The sequence below is a fragment of the Rhamphochromis longiceps genome, linkage group LG10, assembly GCF_057381845.1.
Source record: "Rhamphochromis longiceps isolate RC_006_pf linkage group LG10, R_longiceps_female_GT1.1, whole genome shotgun sequence".
NCBI classification, from domain to species: Eukaryota; Metazoa; Chordata; class Actinopteri; order Cichliformes; family Cichlidae; genus Rhamphochromis; species Rhamphochromis longiceps.
Genome location: NC_140566.1, coordinates 7,704,506 through 7,729,752, shown reverse-complemented (window position 1 = coordinate 7,729,752; position 25,247 = coordinate 7,704,506). Strand labels below are relative to the sequence as shown.

Genomic DNA, 25,247 nt, shown 5'->3' with positions numbered 1-25,247 from the left:
AGCCCTTTTGGCTCCTACCATCCAGAATCCTGCAGCTGTAATGGCACCTTCCGTGAAATGTCTTCCTTGGTGTTTCACAGTCTCGTGATAGTGCCGTATTAAGAGCGTTCCCAAGTGGTGTCGGGCAGGGATGATGAGAGGGTGAGTGGTGTCGATACCCAGTTCAGATTGTATGATTCGGCCTCCAACTCTTAAGAGTCCATTGCTATCTAGAATAGGATGCAGTTTCCAAAGACTGCTTGAGGGGGGAATAGGGATCCCTTCCTGAATACACTTTATTTCCTTTTCGTAGCACTCACTCTGAACGCTCTTTATGATACAGACCTTCGCATTTTCCAATTCTTCCACTGTGGGTTGACAGAGATGCCAACCACGACAGCTGGATGCTTGGTTGGATTGACCAAAGGAACGAGCAATGTGGGTCAAGCGGGCAACTGCTCTGAGGAGAGGACTGTAGTCGGAAAACCTCTCAAGATGGGATGAACTTACTGTTGACCTTGCGATTTGTGTCAGATTTGTTGTCACCAGCGGACGTATTTCTGTATCAAGAGTGGGATCCACAAGGTCAAACGTGACTGGAGATTGCGACTGTGCGGACGGTTTGAGGAGAAAGGCTGGCCCTTTAAACCATGTTGTGCTGCTCAGTTGTGCTGCTGCAACGGAGCGGGACCCATGATCTGCTGGGTTGAGTTCAGATGGAACGTACCTCCACTGGTTGGAGCATGTTGATTGGAGGATGCGTTGGACCCTGTTATGCACGTACACATAAAATCTTCGTGACTGATTGTGGATGTAGCCTAGCACGACTTTACTGTCAGTGTAGTACTCAATGTCGTCAAACATGATGTCTATTTCTGCTACTATCAGCTCCGCAACTTCAACTGCAAGCACTGCGGCACATAACTCTAGTCTTGGAATTGTGAGGCCGGCTTGAGGAGCTAGCTTTGTTTTTCCAAACACAAAGCCGATTTCTGTTTTGTTCAAAGTAGACAGTTTGATGTAAGCGACAGCTGCAATGGCTTTCACGGATGCATCAGCGAATACACAAAGTGTTTTGGTTTGGGCGCCAGATGTAGAGAGAGAAGTGTAGGGGCGTGGTATTTGGAGATCTTCTAAATCTTGAAGTGAGTCCTTCCAATTGCTCCACTCTGCCTTCATGTTGTCTGGGAGTGCTGCATCCCAGTCGTCCGTCAAGCTGGTAAGTTCTCTAAGAATCAGTCTGCCTTGAATTGTGATTGGAGCGAGAAACCCCAGAGGGTCGTAGAGACTGTTGACAGTAGAGAGGACACCTCTACGTGTGAAGGCCTTTTGCTCATTGTCAACTTTGAATGTGAAGGTGTCTGTGTCAACATTCCACAGCAGCCCCAAACTGCGTTGCACTGGCGAGTCTTGAGCACACAGGTCTAAGTTTCCAATGTTTTTTGCCCTGTCCTCTGGTGGGAAAGCTTCTAGGACTGTAGGGCGGTTGGAGATTACTTTGTGTAGTCTGAGGTTTGAAGAAGCAAGAGCCCGTTGAGCTTGTTGGAGAACTTGTATGGCCTTTTCTTCAGTAGGAAATGACTTGAGAGCGTCATCGACATAGAAATCTCGCTCAATGAATGTCCGCACCTCAATCCCAAAATCTAGCTCACCAGTCGCTGCTGCTTTCTTCAACCCATATATGGCGACAGAGGGGGAGGGACTGTTCCCAAAAATGTGCACTCGCATGCGATACTCTATAACTTCAGATGACATGTCGTTATCTTTGTACCACAAGAAGCGGAGAAAGTCTCTGTGGCTCTCTTTGACAACAAAACAGTGGAACATATGTTCAATGTCCGCCGTTATGGCCACCTGCTCCTTTCTGAATCTTATGAGCACCCCAACAAGACTGTTGTTGAGGTCGGGGCCTGTTAGCAACACGTCGTTGAGAGAGACTCCTTCATGTGGGGCGCTTGAGTCGAACACGACCCTAATTTTGGCGGGTTTCTTTGGATGGTAAACCCCAAACAAAGGGAGGTACCAGCATTCCTGGTTCTGAGAGCTGGTGCCACTTCAGCATGTCCTCTGGTAAGCATGTTCTCCATAAACTCCAGAAAGTGTGTTTTCATTTCAGGTCGTTTTTCAAGAGTGCGCCGGAGTGACATAAGGCGATCGTAGGCCAGTTGTCTGTTGTTCGGGAGCCGTTGTCGAGGCGATCGAAAAGGCAGAGGACCAACCCAGCTATTGTCGCTGCCCTGATAGAACTCTGAGTCCATTATTTGGAGAAACTGCATATCCTCAACTGATGGTGCAAGTTTGTGATCATCCGCTGTTCGTGTGAAGACCTGCTGACCAATGCTGTCCACATTACATCCTGACACAGGAAGGCTTGGGAGGCTGTGACTGCGCTCAGGAGCTTTGGTAAATGTCTCTTTAACAGTTATTTGACCGTTGCATGGCTGAAAATGGCTTGCACGGCCATTCTCCAGTATGAAAGTCTTATAGCTGTTCACGTGTGGGGGTCTGTGCACTCCATCGAGACAGATGTCACCTACCACGACCCAACCCATGTCGAGTCTCTGAGCAAATGGGGCGTCGTCTGGGCCGTTTATCTGCTCCCGGACTTTGTGGACTCGAAGCATGTCTCGTCCCAGCAGTAGTAGTATGTCAGCATTTGGGTCTACACTGCAAAAACTCAAAATCTTACCAAGTATATTTGTCTTATTTCTAGTCAAAATTATCTCATTACACTTAAAATAAGACACAATCAGCTACAGGGCAACATTTCAGTAAGCTAAAGGAACTTGTTTCAAGACAGTGAATCTTGAAACTAGAGAAAAACTAGAGATTTTTCACTTGTTCCACTGGCAGATTTTTTCACTTATTTTAAGCTAAAATATCTTGTATTAAGTGAATAAATCTGCCAGTGGAACAAGTGAAAAATCTCTAGTTTCAAGATTCACTGTCTTGAAACAAGTTCCTTTAGCTTACTGAAATGTTGCCCTGTAGCTGATTGTGTCTTATTTTAAGTGTAATGAGATAATTTTGACTAGAAATAAGACAAATATACTTGGTAAGATTTTGAGTTTTTGCAGTGTAATGGCGGGATCAAGTTGGCAATCTGTCGTAGATGGGCGTGGTGTTGGGCAGCTTCTGGAGTTGGTATCTCAGAGCGGTTATCTGGAATTTCGTTACATTCGAGGAGTGTTGGCAGAGGAAGACTTGCCTTTCCATTCACTGACTCTACTATAAAGCCAGAAGCACTTCTTCCTGATACTCCTGTGAGTCCGGCACACGTCTTTAACATGTACGGGCGACTCTCTCCTTGGATCTGAAAAACATCAAAGAACTGGGTACGTGCCAGCGATCGATTGCTCTGATCGTCCAAGATTGCATACATTTTCTTTGTTTGATCTCTGTGTCCAGCAGGGTATACATTCACTAGTGTGATTTTTGAACATTCTCTGGCGCTCACTCCTTCCCCACACACCTCAGTACACCGAGATGTGACTTCTTGGGTGTCTGCTTTGTCTCTCTCCCCGCCTTGCTGTGGGGAAGGGGGCGATTTAGACTCCCATGGTGCTGGACCTGGGTGGAGGGCAGAAATGTGATTTTTGCTGTCACACTCAGTGCACGTGGTTTCTGATTCACAGTTCTTGGCTAAATGGTCAGTAGATGAGCAGCAGCGAAAGCAGACGTTTAATTTTTTGAGGATCTGTTTGCGCTCTTCCAAGGGTTTCTCTCTGAACCCTCTGCACCTTTTCAGAGGATGAGGCTTGCTGTGAATTGGGCACTGTTTATTTGGATTCACAGCATACTTAGACTTTTCTGCATCTGCCTTGTCCTGTACTTGAGTTTTGTGAACAGATATGGGTCCTTTGGAGAACCTTTCGTGCATGTGTCTTCGTTCTGATGTTATGGGTTGGTTAGGGCTGTGGACGCTGAAGCTAGGGTCAGTTCGTGTTCTGGCTTCAGTGCGAATGAAGTTGACAAACACAGTAAAGGGGGGAAAGCTGACGCCATAATCGTGCTTGTACCTTGAACCAGTATTCATCCACCTTTCTTGTAGATTGTACGGCAATTTTTCGACTATCGCTTGGATCCCTCTTGATGTGTCTAAGTAGGTCAAGCCAGGTAAGTAACTGTCCAACTTGGCTGTCTCTAGCTCTAACATTAGGTCGGCAAGATCACGGAGTCTATAAGGCTCTTTAAGTGTGATTTTAGGGAAGCTGTCGACCTTTTGAAAGAGAGCTTGCTCTACAGCTTCTGGGGAGCCATATATTTCTTCAAGTCTGTCCCAAGCCATAGCTAAACCAACTTCAGGGCATCTGATATTGACAGCTCTCATTTGTTTGGCTTGTTTAGCTGAATCTTTACCAAGGTAGCGCACCAGCAAATCCAGCTCTTCTCCTGGTGAAAGGTCTAACCCTGCTATTGCGGTTTTGAAAGATGATTTCCATGCCCAGTAACTCATGGGTTGGTCATCAAAGCTGGTAAGGCCTGTAGTAATGAGCTGGCTGCGGGCTAGATATTTGGCGAGGTCGTAAGTGTGTTGGCTCGGGGCATGTTCATTGCCCTGAGTATAACTGGATTTATATGGTGTCTGAACAAGAGGTGTAAACTCTTTGTAGTTGGTGGATGGGGGCTTGTACAGTTCGTTATGAGTAGCAGCACAGTTTGTTTTGTTTCCTTCTTTTATAGCAATTTCTTGAAAGGCGGGTGTAGGGTCTTTGTATTCAGTTTTTACTGGGGCTGTTGATTCTGCTGCATTGATAGCTGTTTGTTCCAAAACATACTGCGCAGTGCGTTTTTCTTTGCTCTCAGATAGGGGTGGCCCATAAGCTACACTGCGTGTTTCGAAGCCTAATTCAAGTAGACCAGCTTCTAAAGAATTAGCTTCTGCTATGGGAGCTTCCTTCTCTTGTTCCGCTCTCAGCGCGTCAAGAGTAGCTTGTAAGCGTGCTTGCTCGACTTTAATTTCTATTTCTTTCTTTGTATATGAGGCTCTTGTTTGAGCAGCTTCAGCCTTTGCTCTTGCTCTGAGCAGTTCAATGCTAGCTGACGAACCTGCTCTTGATGGTGGTTTGTGGGAACGGACTGACTCTGTCTCGGCTTTGGAGGATTTACTTTCAGACATTTTGGATTTGTTGTATTTTGATTGTGTCCGCCCGTATACTTTACTTAGCTTATAGGATGGTCGTAGCTCCACGCGGTGGCTTCTGTAGCTATGATGTTTGCTGTGGTGCTGTCTTTTCACTGTAAATGGCTTCGCTAGAAGTCTGACTAGCTATCCACACAGCTAAACATGAACCCAGGAACTCCAGACAATAGATGAGATCTTGAGAAGTTTACTGATTCTTTCATTTTGTGAAACTGTAACAATAAAACATATGTGGAAATGTACATTACTCATCTGTACTGTTAACAACAACTTGTGCCAATGACAATAACAATGCATTTGAGAAGCTAGCATGACGATTAGCACCGCTAATTAGCATATGAACTGGCGATCTCATTTACATATGAATAGCACATAGAAAACTTGTTAACTGTGGTCCATCACACATAAAGACAACACTTGGAGTGTCTCATTGCTTTTCCATTGAGTACTTACAGACAATGCTTTAACAAACACCCAAAGAAGGACATGAATGTGGAGCAGCCATCTCGAAGCAACATAGCAAGAAAACATGAACTTCCTGTCTAACTCTTCTTCTACTGTCACAAAATATCAACTTAAAGGGACCACAGGGCGGCGCATTTACTGACATTTAAAACATGAAACTAACTAGGCAGTAACATAACAATAGGTTTTCATTATGTGAATAACTTGAAAATCTTAGCTCAAACAGCTGCAAAACCTTTTTGCCCAGCACCGGAATATTGAATTGTATAAGAAAGATAAAGCCATAAATATGTGAGTCTGAGTCGTCTATCAAAAGTTAAAGCTAATTTATATGAAGTTGTACAAAAGGGCTTTATTTCGTCAAGACAGTGCGTTTCTGACTATTACATGTATTTGAATGGAGTTCTCGCACGAAACAAAGTATAGGTTTTCATTATGTGAATAACTTGAAAATCGTAGCTCAAACAGCTGCAAAACCTGTTTGCGCAGCACGGGGATATTGAAGTCTATAAGATAAAGCCATAAATATGTGAGTCTGAGTCATGTATCAAAAGTTAGAGCTATTTATATGAAGTTGTACAAAAACGCTTTCTTTCGCCAAGACAGTGCGTTTCTGACTATTACATGCATTTGAATTGGGAACTCGCCCGAAACAAAGTATAGGTTTTCATTATGTGAATAACTTGAAAATCTTAGCTCAAACTGCTGCAAAAACTGTTTGCCCAGCACGGGGATATTGAATTGTATAAGAAAGCTAAAGCCATAAATATGTGAGTCTGAGTCGCCTATCAAAAGTTACAGCTATTTATATGAAGTTGTACAAAAGGGCTTTATTTCGTCAAGACAGTGCGTTTCTGACTATTACATGCATTTGAATGGGGAACTCACACGAAACAAAGTGTAACGGTCTTTTGCATTTGATGTTTGTTGCATTTGATGTTTGTTGCATTTGATATTTGTTAAGCTGTATGTCTGGATTTTGTTCCTTTACGCCCTCTGGTGGTGAACTGTGTAGGGTACAGCTTTGCTGTTTGGGTCTCCACCCAGCCACCTTTTTTTGCTAGCGCACATGGTGTCTGCATGCTGCAACTGACAGTTAGCTCCACACATGGAGAAAATATTGTTTAAAGAGTGGAAATAATTGACAAAGAAGATGGAAGATAAGGCAATAAGGCCATAAAGGACTATTAAGCACCTCCTGGATGTCAGCTCACGAGGTTTGTGTATTTTAAATGTTTATTTTCTGTAATTAAGGATTTTTGATTGATTGGCACTTATTACAAGAGCACATTTTGATGTGATGTTTTTGTTTTATTGTTTTGTCCGTGAGCAGTTCTCACGGGTTGCCAAGACCAGAATAAACCCTGTTTTATAACTACATCGTGCGTACGTCAATCCTTGAGGGTGCTACAGTGAGAACTCCGCTCTGCACGGGTAGATGACGGACGCAGCCCCGCAGGAAAGTCAGGTGCCCCGAAAATAAGTGTTTCCTCAGTTGAAGGACTCAATATAATTATCCTCAAGAAAGAGAAATAAAAAGAAAAAAATGGACTGTAAAATTAATTAAGATAAGTTTCCTTTTATAAAGGAACAAAGGACTGGAATATTTCTTCTTTTTTCTTTATTTCTCATTGTTTACATTTCTGCTGTTTAAGTGACTGATATTCATACAGTGTTAAGTTAATGTTGTGATGAGTAACCTGTGCATTGTGCATATGGTGGGCTTCAGCAGTTGCTGTAAGAAACAGTATTACTGGCTTGGACAAGATATGTAATGTGACTTAAGTATACATGTTAAGTGATGTTAAGGAGTAATAGTAATTACTGTGCTTTAAAGTTGTAACAGTAAACGTAGATTAATATTCATTTGCTCCTCAACTACCAAATCAAATTTAAGCTGCTGCACCTTTACATTAAGGCTAAGTAAGATACACAAAAAAACCCAAACCCCTCCAACAATGGCAGAGTTTGAGGCTAATCCAGAAGTCAGTGAAAAGGGTGATGTGGAACAACTCTCTGCAGATGAGCAACTACAAGCAGTTGAAGGCACAGCTGATGATGTTTCTACTACCTCACAAAGAGCACGACAGAGCCAACGAGTCCGTACATTGACAGAAAAGGGCAAAGAACTGTAAGGTGAGCACATAAAGAAGGCTGCATATCGTTTCAGTGTGCGCTATGAGAAGTGGAAGGTTGTCATTAAGGATGCCAAAGGAGCTATAGATGGTCAATGCTGAAAGGATCTGCTACAAGAACATGTTTCCAAGGTTTTGAGTGCTTCTAAGGATGTGAATGCAGCCTATGATGACTTGAGACGTATTGAATCTCCAGATAGTGACACAAGACGAAGGATGGATACGTGTGAAGCCATGACAAAGACAATTATCGAATCTGTAAGAAAGTGTCCAAGCCCAAGTAGTGCGGAGGTTCAAAGAGATGAAGAACTTTGGAAGGACACTGAGTCTTCATCTAAATCCGTAGCCTCAGATGTGAAAAGTCAAAGGGATGAAAAATGGAAGGAGACTGAGTCTATGCCTAAGTTAGAAGCCTCAGACAGGATGAGTGTTAAGTCACACCACACTAAGCTCTCATCGCATTCGAGGGTTTCCTCTAGACACTCCAGCCGGCTCTCAGCTAAAAGACAAGATGCAGCTGCTGAAGTTGCAGCAAATGAGGCTGCTCTCCAAGTTCTGCTTGAACAAGAAATCCATATGAAGGAAATTGAAAGGCAAGAAGCAGAAATAGCACAAAGACAAAAGGCTCTAGAAGCTAAGCGCAGAGAAGTAGAGCGACTTGAGACTGTAAAAAAGCTGAATGCAGCAAAGGCTCGACAGCGGGTGTATGAACAAAGTGAATGTTCAGATGAAGAAATATACAACCTACTTCACCACAGATCTGATAAGAAAAATGAAGTCAAGTCTGAAAACAATGACCAGCATATGAAACGGTGTTCCTCGCCACGAAATGTGACACCGCACCGAGAGGTGAACACAGAAGATCTGGTCAAAGCATTTGCAGTGTCTCTTAATGCAAGTCGTCTTCCGGTACCAGAGCCAACAATATTCAGTGGCGACCCTATCAGATATAATGATTGGAAAATTTCCTTTCAGACTCTGATTGACAGGAAAAATATACCAACTGAAGAGAAGACTTATTATCTGAGGAAATATGTAAGTGGACCTGCAAGGAAGGCAATAGAAGGCTACTTCCCGCTTGGCACAGAGTCTGCATACTATGCAGCATGGACAGTTCTCGAAGAGAGGTATGGCAATCCCTTCCTCGTAGCAAAGGCCTTCAGAGACAAACTTGACGCACGCAAGCTCTAAAGGCAGTATGGAACTTCAAGCATTTGCTGACTTCCTTTGCTGCTGTAAGACAGCCATGTCGCAAATGAAGGGGCTTGAAGTGCTCAATGACTGCAATGAAAACCAAAAAATGCTCGCAAAACTTCCAGATTGGCTTACTTCAAGGTGGAACAGAAAGGTTACAGAAGTGCAAGAAGAGACTCACACCTTTCCATGCTTCAGCCAATTTGTAGATTTCATCTCACGAGAAGCCAAAATTGCAATTGCAGAGGCAATGGAGCAAAGGTGCTAGCAACTAACTCAAATGAAAGGACTGTTAGTGCTAGTTGTGTGTACTGTGAAAGGTCGGGTCACAGCCTACTTAAGTGTAGAAGGTTCATAAATGAGAGCATTGTTGAGAGACTAAAGTTTGTTCAAGACAAGAAGTTATGTTTTGGCTGTCTGAACTCTGGTCATCGCTCCAAAGATTGCGAAGGGAGAGAAACCTGTGACACATGCAATAAAAGACATCCAACATGTCTTCATGACAATCGCACGAAGGAAGACAGAAAAAGGAGAAATCCACACAAGAACAGTGACAGGACAAGACAAATGAACGCAGATGTCTCACAAGACAACAGTGTCACACCAACAACAAGTGAAGCAACTTCTAACAGAATGTTCACGACACTCACACATCTTCCATTATTCCAGTATGGGTGTCAACCAAAGGTGAGCCAGAGCATGAAATTCTTGTGTACACGCTCCTTGATACACAGAGCGATACGGCCTTTATTCTTGAAGAAACGGCACAAGCTCTGCATATCAAAGGTGAATCGACTCAGCTAAAGCTCACTACCAAGTCTTCAAGAAACACAGTTGTGTCCTGTCGCAAGCTCTCAGGTCTACAAGTCAGAGGGTTCTACTCAAATAAGACCATTTCCCTACCAGTGACGTATGCCAGAGACTTTATTCCCGCAAACCGAGATCACATTCCATCGCCTGCAACAGCTAAGGCATGGTCTCATCTTGAATGCATTGCAAGTGAGATCACTCCACTACAAAGCTGTGATGTTGATCTGCTGATTGGGTACAACTGCCCCCAAGCACTTGTTCCTTGGGAGGTTGTGTCTGGAAAGGAAAATCAGCCGTTTGCGCAAAGAACTGATCTGGGATGGAGTATTGTGGGTTATGGCAATCCATGTCTCGATTATGGAGACGCCTTCGGAATAAGTCACCAAGTCATTGTGAAGGAAGTGGTGCCTGACATTAATCCCTCTTCAAATCTCACCAACAAGGTTCACTATGTCTACAGAACTCAAATAAAGGAAATGATCTCTCCCACAGAGGTCCTAAAGATGTTGGAGTCTGACTTTGTTGAGAAAGCACCAGAAGACACAAAGGTCTCTCAAGAAGATCTCAAATTTTTAACAAAGATGAAGGCCGGCATTAGGCACAAAGAGGATGGTCATTTTGAAATGCCACTCCCATTTAAGAGTGAAAGGCCGAACCTGCCAAACAACAAGGCATGTGCTATTCATTAGGGGTGCAACGATACACAAAATTCACGGTTCGGTTCGGTTCGATACTTTGGTGTCACAGTTCGATAGTTTTTTCGATACAAAAAAATGTTCATGCCTTTTTAATTTGTCATTTATTAAAATTATAAATATATATTTTAACTCAAAAGTACAGTTTTTAAATTTAACCCTAACCCTTGTGCGTGTTTTTTATTTTGACAGCGAATACGCACCTGCGGACCACTTATGTGCAGCCCTGGTTATTTAGCTCGTCATATTGCAGCCACAGAAATTCTTTTGTCCATGAAACCATAAAGCTGTACTTTCTTTTTGCCTTATAGTCTGATTTGTCATAACTTCTCCGTTTTGTGGTAAGCTTTTCTTTGGCTGTCACTTCTTCACCCTGACCTGTCTTATTTGGCTCAGCAGAACTAAAATATATATCTGTCTGTGAAGGTTCTCAGTCATCCAGGTCATCGTAGTCAAATATATATCCTGCTGCTTTTACACACGGACTCACATAAGCTCAGCGATTCTCTGCGCGATCAACCTCTCACATGTTTAAGCTTGCTGCAGGAGATTTCACTTGTCATGTTTGCATAGTAAGCTAACAATTAATAAGACGATGTCAGAGGAATTGGTGCACAAATTATCATCACTCACAGATCAGTGCTGTCGCTCTCTATACACAGTTCACGTGATTGCAAAGTGAAAGCAAAAAAACAAGCGCAAATTCAAACGCGATTTCAATATGTCACATATTGACAGTGGCTCACCGATGCCAATGACATAATTACCCAGCTACATTTCCGAAAGAATGCAAAAGCATTGACATATATTTTTCCTTCCTACAAAAGCCCGACGGGCAGGGCAGAGATAGATTTTGGTACCCCGACTGAAAAAATCGCTAGCCCCGGGACGTCGGGCTAGCGATATTGCGAGCCCTGTATCTGATTGAGGAATCACTCATCTTTGGAAAAGAGAGTTTATTACAGAGAAATGTCTCTTTCCAAAATAAAAGCTATACTATCCGCTTCTTCTGGGCTATATTCTCAGCAGCATATTAAACAGCTGTCTAAATGACTTGGCTAAAGTTAGTAGCATGCTTGCTTGTTTTTTTTCTGCTTCCACTTATCTTTGCACTAGGATGATGTCAGCGTAAATGTGCAGTCATATTCGTTGTGTTCCCACTAGTGCTTTCAGGTTAATCTCGTTGAAATGACCTTAACGCCACAACACGGCAAATCTCCGTTAACGAGCTACCGCCGATCGCCCCGTGCATGGGGCTAGACAGCCAACACGTTAACGAGCTAACTGCGCTAACACACTAGTTCCCACCCATGTAATTGAGCATTGCATGGCACAGCCAACATACTGTTTTACTTTAGTCCATGACTCGCTTACCTTCAGGGTCATACGTCACATGAAAACCAAAATAATTCCAAACGCCAGATCTGAATGAGGGTGGGGGAGGTCCATGTTGTAAGGAGAGCTTAACTTCTGTCTCGCTAGCTTGCCCTGCGCTCTTCCTTCTGACGATGCTGTCTGTGTTGAGCGCTCAGTGAATCTGCGTTCGACTACTCCGCCTAGGCTGCACTGTCGACCCTAGGCGGAGCAGTCGAACGCAGATTCACTGAGCGCTCAACACAGACAGCATCGTCAGAAGGAAAGTTGATAAAATAAATTACAAATTTTGTATTGTTCGATACATATGCGTACCGAACCGAAAGCACTGTATCGAACGGTTCAATATCGATACGAATATCGTTGCACCCCTACTATTCATCGCCTCAAATGTTTAGAAAAAAGGCTCAAGAGTAACAAGCAGTACTACATGGACTATAAGAAATTCATGGATGAGATCCTAGCCCATTGAGATGCTGAAAAGGTCCCAGAGCAAGACATTGACAAGACACCAGTTTGGTACATCCCACACCATGGTGTGTATCATCCACAAAAACCCGGAAAGATTCGTGTCGTCTTTGATGCCTCTGCCAAGTTCCAAGGCGCTTCCTTAAATGACCATCTCCTCACTGGTCCAGAGCTAACAAACACCTTGCTCGGAGTCTTGTGTCGCTTCCGAAGAGGCCCAGTGGCTTTCATGTGTGACATCGAACGTATGTTCCACCAATTCCATGTGGATGCTTGTGACCAAGATTACCTACAGTTCTTGTGGTGGGAGAACGGTGACCTTGAAACTCCATTCACTGTCTACAGGATGAAGGTACACCTATTTGGAGAGGCATCTTCTCCATGTTGCGCCAACTATGGCCTCAAGCATCTTGCAGCTGAAGGGGAAGGAAGTTTTAATGAAGAAACCATCAAGTTCATCAAAACCAACTTCTATGTTGATGACGGACTAGCAAGTGTTGACACTGAAGATCAGGCAATACAGCTGGTTAATGAAGCACGCAAACTCTGCAGCATGGGCAAACACAAGTTCATCTCAAACAGCACCAAAGTTCTAGCTTCGCTTCCGAAAGAAAAATGCGCTGCAGCTCCCAAAGAGCTAGATATGGCATTCGGTGAAGTACACATGGAAAGAGCACTTGGCGTACAATGGTGTGTGGCATCAGATCAATTTCAGTTCAGAGTAGTAGAAGAGGAGTATTGGCCATAGTCGCCTCAGTGTTCGATCCACTTGGGTTTGTGTCACCTTTCATTCTGCTGGGAAAGCAGATCTTGCAACAAATGTGTCGAGATAAACTCAGCTGGGATGATAACTTACCTGACAGACTTCGACCTCAGTGGGAGTATTGGTTGCGTGACCTGGGAAACCTTGCAGACGTAAAGGTTCACAGATGCTACATTCCTTTGAACTTCAAGGCACAGCACTACGAACTTCATCATTTTTCTGATGCAAGTGCATCTGGATATGGAATGTGCACTTACCTCAGAGCAGTAAGCACAACTGGTGAAGTCCACTGCTCATTGGTGATGGGAAGATCAAAAGTTCCACCAACCAAAGTCACAACTATACCTCGGCTTGAGTTGTCGGCGGCCGTTGTTGCTGTGCGCACTGGTGACATGCTGAAAAAGGAATTGGAAGTGGAAATTTCAGAAGAAAGGTATTGGACTGACTCGAAGGTGGTACTCGGATACCTCAGCAATGAAGCCAGAAGATTTCATGTGTTTGTTGCAAACCGAGTGGAACACATCAAACAAAGCACAGATTCAACCCAATGGAGGTATGTAACTTCCGAAGATAATCCGGCGGACCACGCCTCAAGAGGTCTCACAGCAGAACAACTTGTAGCATCAAACTGGTTCAAAGGCCCAGACCTCCTTTGGCAGAAGGTCATACCCAGTGGGGAAATTAAGGTGGGAGAGTTATCGACCAGTGACCCGGAGGTTAAGAAGGTTCAAGTCCACAAGATACAAGTGGAGGAACAAAGGTCACTGTTAGATTGCTTACACAAGTTTTCCGACTGGTCGAGGATTATTAAGGCAGTTGCTAGACTCAAGTGCTATGTGAAAGAAGCGAAGGATCACAAGATTAGATCACACGACATCAGGAGCCTACAAGAGTGAAAGGAAGCAGAGTTAACAATCATAAAGATGGTTCAAGAAACAGCCTTTGCTCAGCAAATAAAAACCTTGCAACATCATGATGTGATGCAGATGAACGACAAGGTTAGCAAGTTACACAAGTTATGTCCATTTCTTGATGACCAAGACATTCTTCGGGTAGGCGGACGCTTAACACATGCAGCTTTGCACCCCAATGTCAAGCATCCTGCGATCCTGCCAAGAGACAGTCACGGTCAAACATTATCACGAGAAGACATACCATCAAGGACAAGGGATCACCATGAATGAACTTCGAGCTAACGGATTCTGGATTCTTGGATGCAGCAAGATTGTGTCATCTTACATCTATAAATGTGTAAAATGCAGAAGGTTCAGAAGGCGCACAGAGCAGCAGAAGATGGCAGACCTCCCAGAGGATCGGATGGAGACCACACCGCCATTCACCTACTGTGGGATGGACTGCTTTGGTCCTTTTTATGTCAAAGAAGGCCGCAAGGAGCTAAAGCGTTATGGCTTGCTAATCACTTGCATGCGCTCCAGAGCAGTGCATCTTGAAATGCTTGACGATCTCTCTACAGATTCCCTCATCAACTCCTTACGTGCATTCATGGCCATCAGAGGTACAGTTCGCCAGATAAGATGCGATCAAGGCACGAATTTTGTCAGCGCTAGAAATGAGTTTATTGGAGCATTTAAGGAAATGGATCAAGCCAAGCTACGGAAACTGGACTGTGAGTTTCTCATGAACACCCCAGCATCTAGTCATATGGGTGGTGTCTGGGAAAGACAAATTCGCACCATAAGAAGTGTTCTCATGTCCATTCTGGAACAATCAGCCAAACAACTCGACAGCTCCACTCTGAGGACATTCCTGTATGAAGTCATGGCAATGATTAATAGCAGACCATTGACTACTGACCAACTATGTGATCCATCAAACCCAGAACCTTTGACACCGAATCACATACTAACCATGAAGTCCACAATCATCTCTCCACCTCCAGGAAGGTTTGTGAAAGAAGATCTTTATCTCCGTAAGAGGTGGCGTCGTGTTCAACTACTTGCCAATACTTTATGGACAAGGTGGAAAAAGGAGTATTTGTTAAATCTTCAAGGCAGACAGAAGTGGACCAAAGAGCACAGAAATGCTAAGATCAATGATGTTGTCCTCCTGAAGGATGAGATAACTCCACGCAACCAGTGGAAGTTGGCAAGGATCATTGAAGTGTATCCTGGAAAGGATGGAAAAGTGAGGAAGGTGAAATTGCTGCTGAGTGATCCAACCCTGGATAGGGCAGGAAAACGTACCTCCAAACCTGTTCACCTGGAAAGACCCATTCAGAAGACAGTCATTCTGATGGAAGCGGAAGAAGATTCTCCACCGCACTCTGCTTAAAGGATAATTCATGATAGTTCATTCAAAAGCCGTTCATTAGTTCATAGGCAATACTTTATTCTTTTTAATCACAAGTGATTGGTGGGAGTGTAACGGTCTTTTGCATTTGATGTTTGTTGCATTTGATATTTGTTAAGCTGTATGTCTGGATTTTGTTCCTTTGCGCCCTCCTTTGCATGCTGCAACTCACAGTTAGCTCCACACATGGAGAAAATATCGTTTAAAGAGTGGAAATAATTGACAAAGAAGATGGAAGATAAGGCAATAAGGCCATAAAGGACTATTTAGCACCTCCTGGATGTCAGCTCATGAGGTTTGTGTATTTTAAATGTTTATTTTCTGTTTCTACAGCTATGTCTACGGCCACACTACAAGCTCCCACATTCAGTGCAGCCCTTTGCATCCAGTGGAAGTCTCCTAATAACAAATCATCTGATTCACTGCGCCTGACTTTTCAGTATATTGAAAAGGAAATAAGAGCAAAGGATACAAGACTGTGACGCACTAATTAAAAACAAAAACAACAAAATAACGAATCTTGAAATGATTACAATACGTCATTGGATGCAATATAGTGCTATCAGCCTAGAGCAATATCAGCAAATACAAATTAATGGAATTTGTGCAGTCGGGCAGTCGACTCTTTTTTTAAGCGCATGTACACAGTGTTCAACTTTAATTGGCATTAATCTGTTCCAGCTTGGAACACTGTATTCAGTAAAATAAAATAAAAATAAAATAAAATAAAATAAATGTTTATTTTCTGTAATTAAGGATTTTTGATTGATTGGCACTAAGTACAAGAGCGCATTTTGATGTGATGTTTTTGTTTTATTGTTTTGTCCGTGAGCAGTTCTCACGGGTTGCCAAGACCAGAATAAACCCTGTTTTATAACTACATCGTGCGTACGTCAATCCTTGAGGGTGCTACACAAAGTATAAGTTTTCATTATGTGAATAACTTGAAAATCTTAGCTCAAACAGCTGCAAAACCTGTTTTCTCAACACGGGAATATTGAATTCTATAAGATAAAGCCGTAAATATGTGTGTCTGAGCCTTCTATCAAAAGTTACAGCTAACTTCATGAAGTTGTACAAAAACACTTTATTTCGCCAAGACAGTGCGTTTCTGACTATTACATGTATTTGAATGGAGTTCTCGCACGAAACAAAGTATAGGTTTTTGTTGGGTCTGTGTTTCCACAAGCCCCGCTAATTCTAGAGACTTATTCATCATGAAGAAAACAAGACAGTCGATCGATCGATTATTTGCGCAAGGGAGGCCTTGTCTGTGTCCACCACGAAAATGACCCCCAGATCTGACCTCCTCCTGCTACCTTTTATTGAGAGACAGTTCACACAAAACACGTCAGAACAAAGCCACGCCCCCTTGGTTCTAAGACATATGTGTGAACTTCTGTAAGAATGTGTGTGTGTGTGTGTGTGTGTGTGTGTGTTTAGTATTTTAGTATTTATTTATTTATTGTCATTGTCAAGAACAATGAAATTGCGTTTGGGGCTTCCATACAACCCAAAAAAAAGAAGAAAATAATAAATACCCCTTAAAACCCAAGTGTACATATTTAACCCAGTGTGACTCCAATGCAATAAGACAATCCTTAGCAATAATGTTCGTAGAAATTCAGACAAGTGTGTTAGATCTCCCAGATAGGATGTATCTGCAATAAAACATTACAGCCCCCCACCAGAACCTCGAGGATCTGGGGGGAAGGACAGTGGAGTTTCATCAGTTAAAACACTGTACAAATGGTAAACATAAAAATGACAAACATCTAACAATTCAACTCTAACATTCCCTCCTGTTATGTTATTTTTATGCTCCAGTTATTCCTATGTAGTACATTCTAGCCATGCACCTCTTGCTTGACATTTTCAGAGCAGGCATCATTTATACACAGGCTTCTGTCATGTCAGTAATTTCAGTCATATCATGTTGTTATAAAAGTACATAATTAACAAATGTATTGGAAATCATCTTAGTCAGCATTGATCTCATACAAGGTAAAATGCATCCTATACATAAGAAAATCAGTATCAACAATACAAAAACAGGAGTTAATATTTTCAAAAGAAGATGCCACCAAGGACCAGACATTAACCAAGCTATCCAGCCTTGTGGCTCATCTACTCCTGGTGCAATTCATTATGTATTTCTGCAAGTAAACAACTGAATGTCAACAGTCGAACAAGAAGAATCATCATTCTCAAAAATCATGTGTCACTACAATCCAACTGTATACAGACATAGGCATTTAAACGCATCAGTTGACTTCATTGTTTGTCCGTGTGGCTCTCAGCTAGCTTCAAAGCTGCAGCCTGGTCAACACCCTTCTTTATGACTCCTATCAACCCCCCAAATCTTCTCACTGTAGGCATCCTGTGGGGGTTAGAGTCAACTGGTGAATTATCTGCATTTACAACTCTTCTCCTGTCCTGTTGTCACCACAGAAAAAGCTTTGTAAAGGAAATTGGATCAAGCTGTTTTGATCTTCTTGGCTCAAAACCTCAAGTGTTTATGATGTAAATGTAGACAAAAGGCTTCTCTGTTTACATCCTTCTTACAGAAGACAAAAGAATAGGTGATGTTGCACAAATTCCATGATAAATCTCCAACTTGGACTAATCCATTGTCCTTCATACACATAGGCAATTGGCCTGTTTCCAGTTCGTTTAACTGTTCAATGTCCTGCAACAAGTCATATTCTTTGAGTCAGTACTGTCTGTCGTACCAGAGCAGTTCACCTTACCAGCTACTGGTGAATCAACCTTCCATTCAGGTTCCGAGCAGTTGAAAAGTCAGCAGTGTCCCTGGATGTGTTGCTAAAGCAACCAAACAAACTGTCTCGCTCTCAGTGATGCTATATGGCCACAGTCCAGAAGAATGTGTAGCCAGTGGCACAAGCATAACCATTGGTCTCGTTCTTTATGTGAGCGGTTGTGTTCATAAACTGCCACCAGTAGTTGTTGAAAACCCATGCGGGTACTGGGTGTGGTTTGCTCTGTTCCAGTGCGCTCCCTGTCATCCCACTCAGGGTCCACAGGCTCAAGAAGATGCACAGCACATTCCCAGCCATTCTGATGAGTACCTGTGGCTCAGTTGGTTTCTTCACCGGATTGAGACGAGGGGCCCTGGAGGCTTTCCCCCCCTTTATACCCGGTCTTCCTGCCACTTGCTCCGAGCTGGCCTGGATGTGTGTCACCTTCTTGCAGTACGCTTGATGTATCCAAGTGTTTCTTCCAGCAATCTTCACTGCTGTGGTCGTTGTCAGGAGCACCCGATAGGGACCTCTCCACTGCGGACTGGACCAGCACTTCCTCTCCATGGCCTTATCAACATCCAATCTCCAGACATCAGATTCTGCTCCTGCAGAGAAACAGAATCATCTGGCAGATCATTTGTTCTCATGACTTCTTTACTTTTAAACATTTCAAGCATCTAATCTGCTAATATGCTCTCTCTTCTGCTTTTCTATCATCACTACAGAAGAACTCTAAATGCTCTAACATATGTAATCTCAAAGAGTCAGACCATTCTCTGTTGGAGGAATCCTCATGTATATCTTAAGTAATTCTATACAGTCTAACCATGTCCTGTCTGTCTTCCTAAGTCTTAACTTTACTGTTCTATTAGTTCTCTCTGCCTGCAAAAAGTTTTTTTTTTAAAAAGTATTTAAATAATCCTAAAGTATAAACTACTTCTAGAGTGAGTATAACGACTGCTCATCTCCCTCCTGTTGAGACATGGCATGGCCCATGGCTCAAAATAGCAGCAGTCTTAATAATAATGGATACTTTATTGATCCCCATGGGGAAATTACTTGTTTTTCTCTGCATTTGACCCATTCACTCAGTGAAGCAGTGGGCAGCCCACTAAGCAGGTGCCCGGGGAGCAGTGTGTAGGGACGGTACCTTGCTCAGGGGTACCTCAGGGTAGCCGTTAAGTGGATTCGAACCGCCGACCTTCCGATCATGGGGCGACCACTTTACCTACTGAGCTATCCCTGCCCCTGTCTTATACAAATTATTAGGCAGTATTGGTTTATCACACAGATAATAAACACCATCCTGCTAGCTTGCTCCCTCTGTAAGTCACAACTGTTTTCCTGCTGTAGGTGAGTGGCCCTACATGTCTGCTGATGTTGCACTGCTAAAATGTTAACACCATGTTTAACTAAAGCTGCCTCTTTTGCGATCTTATCTGCAGAAACTTTCCCTAATGCAACTTGATCTTGCCCTCGCATGTGTGCTGCACAATTACAAACGGCAATTCCACTGGTTAATAACACTGCCTCCAGCAGATTTTGCAAGAGTTTGGTGCGTTCTACAGGTTTCCCTGTAGAGGTTGTCACACCTCGTCTCACTCACTGCACTACAAGGAAATGTACAGTAGCAAATACACACTGGCTCTCAGTGTATATTGTCTCTCTACAGCTTGACACACTTCCGTTAAAGCTAGCATCTCTGCTGCTCAAGCAAATATGAAGCATGCTAGTTGTCCTACATAGATAACTCTCAAATTCAAATTCAAATTCAAATTCAAATTTTATTTGTCACGTACACAGTCATACACAGTACGATATGTAGTGAAATGCTTGGACAACTGCTCGTGACCTAAAGAAAACAAAAAAGGAAAAGGCTATGAATAAGATAGGAAATAAATATGAAAAATTAAAAAGGGTAAATTTAACTAGGAAGGAATAAAATATAAATTAAGGTTAAAAATGAAATAACTGTACAACACAAATTAGAATGAAGGGTAAATTTAACTGGGAAGAATAAGATAAAATATATAAATTAAAGTTGAAAATAAAATAACTGTACAACAAAATACACAATACACAATATAGAACTATATAAGAATGTATGAAGAAATCTAAATATAAATAAATATATACACAATAACAGCAGCTGTACAAGTATTAACCGGAAATGAAGAATATAGTGACCAGTGTTGTGCAAAAACAAAGTCCAGAAAGTCCAGTGTGTGTGTAAGAACCATATGTGTGGGTCAGTACTGTGTGGTGGTGTGATTGAGAGACCGTATCGCCTGCGGGAAGAAGCTCCTCCTCAGTCTCTCTGTGTTGGTCTTCAGGGAGCGGAATCGCTTTCCTGACCTCAACAGAGAGAACAGTCTGTTGTTGGGATGGCTGAGGTCCTTCACGATCTTCCTGGCCTTGGTCCAGCACCGCCAACTCTCTCACTGTCTGCTACAGTAAAACCTGTTCTAGTCTGTCCCTCTGCTGTTGTAAAACTCAAATCATCAACAAACCAAACCTTTCCCTCAACGAGTGGCACAGCTATTAAGTCATCCCTCGGCTTACACTTCTTCTCCTCGCGCTCTCTACTCTCATGAGAAGTGCCCTCTTCTTTCGTTGGCAAAAAGGGTTGACAGATTCAGAATTGTGCACCACTTTATGGTAATATGTATGGTTGTGAGAGAAACAGTAACATTAAAGACAAGTGTCTTGTAGGTGACAGAAATGTAAGTTTAGTCTGCAGTAGTAAACATCTACCTCGTGTGGAACTAACACTGTCAAAAGGTGAAATAAACTATTGAAACATTGTACAGCTTAAGCTGCTGCACATACTGATCTCACGCATGGAGGTAAAGCACGAGCAACTAGAGCTAATCTTTTAGGATAGTAAGTTACTGGCTTCACTTGTGGAAAAAGTGCTGTTAGTTATTTTACAGTCACCTGGCATTTGTGCTGTTCACAGAACCACAAGTTCATCGCTGGACCTCCTCTGCGCTGTCACTTTTTGGAGCTTGGCACGCTCCCTCATGTTCCATTTTCCAACGCTGCTGAAGATTTTAAGGCAGAGCACGTCGTACCCCTTAGTTGTCTTCCTTAACGTCAACGTCGTAACTCTTTCATCTTATTTAAGATTTTGCTGTGCAAAGTCTCCTCGTGGTGATCTCCTCGTGACAATCCTTTGGAAGCCCAGTAGCACAGCTCTCTGTGCTGAAGGTGATCTCCGATCCTCCTGAAGACTCTCTCCAGGCCTCAGCTTCCATCTTGTGGGCGATCCTCTCAGTCACTCCTTCTCCAAATTAAAAAATGACACTCCTCTCGCCACACGGCTTTCGCCACGTGTCAACTCCCCAATGAGACATGCACAAGAATGTTGCACATTCTCTCTAAAACAATCTCCAGGGTTTGTCCCTTGGAGCAGCTTCACTCCAAGCTGTAACCCTGTGTAAAAGCATTAGTCAGCACTTAAATGTTTAGCTTGTTTAGCTCCCAGCTCCACCCTGAGCCTGTATCCTAGAAGACAAAGTCTTAAAGTTAAAACAACTTCACATTTGCAACTAACTATAGATCATAAGAGTAATAAAGTATTCAGCGTCACAGAGACAAGTATCATTGCAGGTTTATTCTAAACTCATTAAACTCCTACTTTTTCCCATAATTTGTTCCAAATTGTTTAACATCTCAATGTCATTCCACATTGTAATCAGTGACTTCCCTTAAGTTTGTCACTCACCATGAGCCCAACAGTGTGGTCAGATAATGAGCTCCATGTAACTATTCTGTAACCACTGCACATCTGTTCAATTATCACTTGTCTGTCTGTGCTGAATCCTTTACAAGCACTCTTAAAGAAAAACAAACATTAGCCAAACACGCGGTTCATCCTGGTTGTCAGGTGTCGGCCATCCAGATTCCAGAGGAGCTATGAAAAGTTGTAAAGTTAACACTCGCTGTGGAAAAGTAACAATGGTCTCATCACAGTATGTCTGAAATGGTATTAATTTCTCCCCTGTAACATTCACATTTTCTCCAACATTCTCTCAACAACACAGTGTAATTTCACCATCAACATATAGCCTGTAACTACAGTTCTCTTCATACAAAATCTCAGTAATCCTGTGGTAGAAAAACATCATTAAGTTGTGTCCTGCTGTAAATCACATGATCAAAGCACATGATTAGCCATCTGCTGTAAAAAGAAATGTAAATGTTAGCGCTGCGCAGGTTGTTACGGTTCGGCGATCTTCCCCCCCCCCCCTTGTAAATAGTTTGGCGCCTTGTGTTGTGATGTAAATAAATATCATATTTTGCTTTAAAGACAATAGTGGTCGATACTTTCGTTTTGGGATTATTTTTGTGGTAGCTCGTATTAGTTTTTTTTTATGAGTTCGCCCTCCCTAAGAGCAGTGAGCTTGGGGGCCCTTTTTTTCCCTTTTTCCTATTTTTCCTGAGTTGCACGCCGGTTGCCTAGGCCGGGGTGTAACATATGGGGGCTCGTCCAGTCGCTGGGGGGTCCGAGGACCGCTTAAGCCATCCGCCGTCGCTGGAGGGTCCGAGGGAGGGACCGCTTCAGCCGTCTGTCTTCGCTGGAGGATCCGGGGGACTGCTCCAGCCTTCATCCGCCGTCGCTGGAGGGTCCGAGGGACCGCTCCAGCCTTCATCCGCCGTCGCTGGAGGGTCCGGGGAACCGCTCCAGCCTTCGTTTGTCTTCGCTGGAGGATCCGAGGGACCGCTCCAGCCTTCATCTGCCGTCGCTGGAGGGTCCGGGGAACCGCTCCAGCCTTCGTTTGTCTTCGCTGGAGGATCCGTGGGACCGCTCCAGCCTTCTGCAGCTGGTGGGCTGCGTGTCCGTGTTTGCAGCTGGTGGGCTGCGTGTCCGTGTTTGCAGCTGGTCTGTCTTCGCTGGAGGACCCGTGGGACCGCTCCAGCCTTTCGTCTGTCTTCGCTGGAGGATCCGAGGGCCCGCTCCAGTTTTCCGTTTCCACTGGAGGACCCGTCCAGCCATCAGCGTCGCCGGCGGGACGGCGGCCGGTGCCATATGGGCTGGACATGGAACGAACATTTTTCGTTGGGGTTGTATGTTTTAAATGATTGTTTTTTTTGGGTGGGGGGGTATGTTATGGTTCGGCGTTGGCAGTGTATTGTTTTAGGCGTTTTGGTTTGGCGTGACTGTTATGTGTTTCCTGTTTTACTTTGAAAGTCTGTGTTATCTTGGTGTGTTCAGTTTACGTTTCCTTGTCTCGTCAGGTCTAATTTGCCCCAGCTGTGTTTCCCTCCTGTGATCCATTCCCTAATTGCTCCCTCTATGTATTTAAGCCCGGTGTTTCTGTATGTCATGGTCGCGATCTTCCCCCCCCCTTGTAAATAGTTTGGCGCCTTGTGTTGTGATGTAAATAAATATCATATTTTGCTTTAAAGACAATAGTGGTCGATACTTTCGTTTTGGGATTATTTTTGTGGTAGCTCGTATTAGTTTTTTTTTATGAGTTCGCCCTCCCTAAGAGCAGTGAGCTTGGGGGCCCTTTTTTTCCCTTTTTCCTATTTTTCCTGAGTTGCACGCCGGTTGCCTAGGCCGGGGTGTAACAAGGTGTATACACTCTTTCTCACAGTAATCTCTGTGAGCAACACAAGGTAGTGAATGGTACCTGGTAAATTCACAGACACAGAAAATTTAAACTAAAAAGGTTAAATTTTCAAAGTTCACATAGTCATGTGACCCAAGTTTCCTCCTGTGGTCTCCTTCTGCTCCTGCAACAGAGACACACACAGAGATACATCCACACCTTTGTCAGGTGGGGGTTAACTTCACACAATGGTGTTAAGTCAGTCAGTCTTGTCAGCTTTTGTCAGTCAGTCAGTTCCCCATTTATTTTAAAATTCTTACTTCATTCACTCAGTGATTTCTTCTTTTGCTAATTGTGGAAATTATCGTCGCATTCGTTTCCACACTCAGCAAAACGACGTCATTTCAAAAAGAAAAAATAATTTAGACTGGATTTCCTCGTTGAATCCTTTTGGACAGGAACTTGTTTCCTAATTGTCTCAATAAGTGGCTTTCTCCTGAGCCCATTTTAATTTTGGAGAAGCTCACTTTGCAACAGTTTTCTCGACGACGCTTTGGTTCTAATCATCCAGATCTTCTCAAACATGGATCATCAAACAAAACTTTCAGTGCACCATGAAAGTAACAAAATAAAAGAAAGAAAATAAAGGAAAGCAAAGGAAAGAAAGGCCTTGTTTAAGTCATGACACGTGTTCTTCATGCCAGGGGGATAAATCGTAACAACCCAATTGGCAGGCTCAACTTAATAACAAAAGACAAATCAACAGCCAGTTTAATCTCAAACATTCATCCAAATCAGCCATACACACAACACACAGCATAACCCTCCTGTCTCAGCACATAATACGTTTCTTCTCATGTAACTAATTGTGTGCCATGGTAAAACGTCTTCACACACCAGAAACTCAAAATCAGCTCACTCAGCTCACTCATTTAAGACCTCTCATCAGCATTCTGTTTTCTCCTCTATGATGCAACCATCTGTCTTCCTATAATATTCAGTCCACTAGTCTATGTATCACTTTCATCTTACTAGTGACTTGGACAAGATGACAAACAGAATCTCATGCTTAAGATGCTGTCTGGTCTTCACGAGTATCATTTACTGTGTATGTGCATGTAGGGTTAGTATAGTTAATGCATTTTCTGTATGTTTTTGTGTTCCTCTCTCATCACACTTTCATTATTCTCATCACTGCTTAAACAACACACATCTCTCTCTCTGTTTTTTTTTTTTTAACTGTACTTTTCTCCAAAACAGAAAATAGCATTACAGCTGTTTCAGGCTGAGAAACACCAAACACTCTTCATGCTATCATTCATCCACACAACTATTTTATTTCTTTTTGTCCACTGGGCAGGTGATCTGCAGAATCACGTCTGCCCCAGCTGGATACCTTTTCACACACACCATGACGTCAAACATGCTCACACTCACGGAATGGATCAGGAGAAAAACTTTCTTCATCTTCACACTCTGGGACAGAAACACCATATTTTTTTTTTGTGTTGTGTCGGGGATGGATATGTGGTTGTAACGTTTGTGTTCACTAATCTTACTTTCTGTTTCCTGCCCTGCCTAATCTGTCTTG

The 25,247-nt window shown here is 43.1% G+C and overlaps 1 long non-coding RNA gene and 1 pseudogene across 1 annotated transcript; both read left to right on the top strand.

The window, feature by feature from the left end:
- The first annotated feature begins 7,545 nt into the window (after positions 1–7,545).
- LOC146660259 (uncharacterized) lies at positions 7,546–8,675 on the top strand (annotated as a pseudogene).
- A 7,911-nt stretch (positions 8,676–16,586) lies between these two features.
- On the top strand, positions 16,587–24,978 carry LOC146660258 (uncharacterized). The gene is made up of 2 exons (XR_014913514.1): positions 16,587–22,316; positions 23,680–24,978. It is a non-coding gene; the product is annotated as an uncharacterized LOC146660258 (long non-coding RNA).
- Positions 24,979–25,247: the final 269 nt, after the last annotated feature.